This window comes from Pteropus alecto, unplaced genomic scaffold (assembly GCF_000325575.1).
Source record: "Pteropus alecto unplaced genomic scaffold, ASM32557v1 scaffold3, whole genome shotgun sequence".
NCBI classification, from domain to species: Eukaryota; Metazoa; Chordata; class Mammalia; order Chiroptera; family Pteropodidae; genus Pteropus; species Pteropus alecto.
This window is the reverse complement of record NW_006442484.1, coordinates 70,359,193-70,361,549: the sequence shown is the minus strand read 5'-3', so window position 1 is coordinate 70,361,549 and position 2,357 is coordinate 70,359,193. Positions and strand designations below refer to the sequence as shown.

At 28.4% G+C, this 2,357-nt stretch overlaps 1 protein-coding gene across 1 annotated transcript in view; it reads left to right on the top strand.

The window, feature by feature from the left end:
• The first annotated feature begins 60 nt into the window (after positions 1–60).
• Positions 61–2,357, top strand: part of KANSL1L (KAT8 regulatory NSL complex subunit 1 like) — a 120,620-nt gene continuing 118,323 nt past the window's right edge. Inside the window, exon 1 of the mRNA XM_015596468.2 lies at positions 61–1,700. The gene's annotated coding sequence lies outside the window, so the exon portion shown is untranslated. The remainder of the gene's footprint in view (positions 1,701–2,357) is intronic.

Below are 2,357 nucleotides of genomic sequence, written 5' to 3'. Positions count from 1 at the left end.
TTTATTAATAAATAATGATTTATAATTATTTATTAATTAATTATGAATAATTATTTGATTATTCATAATTAAATTTAATTCTCTATGGGCTAATATTTCAATGTCCTTAAAATGAATAGATCGGTCAGGATTTTTCTATTTAAGTTATTCTTCAGATCAAAGAAAAATTTCTGAAGAATTGACTATCCAATCAAAAGTTGCACATGCTCTATTAAGTGGAAGGAAAAAATGTCCTATTAACTCTAAAAAGACTTTCATTTGTATTAAAAAACAAACATTCCCACATCTCATTAGCCTAAAAATAACCTAGAAAGAATTCCTGTCATTATTCATTAACTTATGTTCAGTTAAATCAGAAGTAGAATGCAGAATAGTGTTTTGTGTAATGATTCTAAAATAATAAAATTGCCAGGTTGAAAGTGATGTGAAATTACTAGGAACTTGCACTTTGGGGGAGACATTTTAAATTTATAGCAAGTTCTTTGACTAGTTGGAAAAAGTATAAAAAATTTTTAGATATATTTGGCAAAAAGGTATTTGGATAGCTATTGACCTTATTGTTCTTTGAAAACACTAGGTTTATAAATACACTGGTATTTCACATGGAAGCAAAGGAAGCAACTAGTTACAGTCCAGTAAATATTTCATTAGTTATAGCGCAGTAAATATTGCCAAATACAAAAATTTATAGAATTCCAAATATTGTTGCCCCTGAGTCTTGTCTGTTAATCATTATATTGTTACTGCATTTCTTAGGAACATCCTCACCTCCACTATGGCTTGAGTTAAAAAACATTTTTGAATAGGAAAATGTGTCTATGCTTATTTTTGTTCTGTGTTTCTTGCTATTTAAAAATAAGTTGAAAAGAATTTTGAACTAATATTTTATGTTAAGATGAATGAAATTCCTTCCAGTTATCTTACAGATTTTAATTATAGTTAAAATTATTGCATTAAGGTCAGAAAAGAGTATGTCTCAAATATTTTATGGTAATATACGTTACTTCAGGAACAATAGTTTCCAAAGAATCTTTAATACATTTTCTATATGACGCATGTACTTTAATAGTAGTCTGCCTCTTAGATTTTTCACTTTTACTTTCAGTTTATTTCTGAAAACCCTAAAAAATTTTTTCACAGTTACTGAAATTCAGAATTGCAGACCTCAAGTAGGAAGGGACATCTTTGGAGGAAAAAAAGGTGTATTACAAAGGCAAAAGGAAGTAGATGGCTATATAATTATACTGTTAACTTAGATCATATAGAGAATCTAAATTAGACCCAATTCAAGTTTTAACTATATCTGTTTCAGGCCTAATATAAAAAAAACCTAATAGTCTGTGCTTTCCACATTTTGTTTCTAACCTTAACAAAAACCCAGCCAGAAATATAATTGATGAAGAAAGTATTCATTACGTGAGAACTTTCCTGAGATTTACTTCATATGTAATTTACACACAATTACGATTATATCTCTGGTTGGCTAATATGCCTAGTTTTAATAGTTTGATAAATATATGCATTTGATAGAAAAATTTGTTTCCTGATTGTGAAGCACCTCATGCAAATCCGTTTCAAATGTTCCTTTTCTGCTTTTTATTTTGGTCATTTAGGGCATCTGAGTTACAAAACACTGTAGCTTATGACTGTGTACAGCTTCATGGAGGTTGGGGATACATGTGGGAGTACCCAATTGCCAAGTGAGTATGGCTGTTCTATTATACTCTTCTAGATGATGTGGAAAAAAAAGGAAAATTACTGTACTTTGTACATTGACCATTGAGAGAAAGGAAGTGCAACATCTTTACATTTTTCAACTGACCATAGAGTCTATTCAGGCAGATAGAAACAACTTTATGCTATCATTTCACCACTAGGATTTTGTCATTTTTAAAGAAAGTAAAGAGACCAATATACTAAAGTTTGATGTTTGGCTTTATTTGAATTATTATCTGTTTTTAAATAGTTCAATAATGTTTTGTTTTATTAACCACTAGGTTTTCTTTAACTTTTTACTATAACAAACAATGCTGCAACAAATACTTTTATACATTTATCTTAGATATATGTGTTTTCAATTACAACAGGATATAGTCCCAAGAGTAGTATTGCTAGTTCAAAAAGTATGCGTATTTTAAATTTTAATACATTTCCAGATTATTTCCTTCAGTTTATAGCAACTCATACTCAAATGAACAAAGTCTGATGACTTATCCCCTTAAGCTATGAATGTATTGCCTTTTAAACTTTGTGCTAATCTAATAGGTGAAAAAATAGGTTATCATTCTTCCTTTAATTTGCATTGACTAGTAATTATTTTATTTTACATTTTATTTTATATTTTTTCTTTTATTATT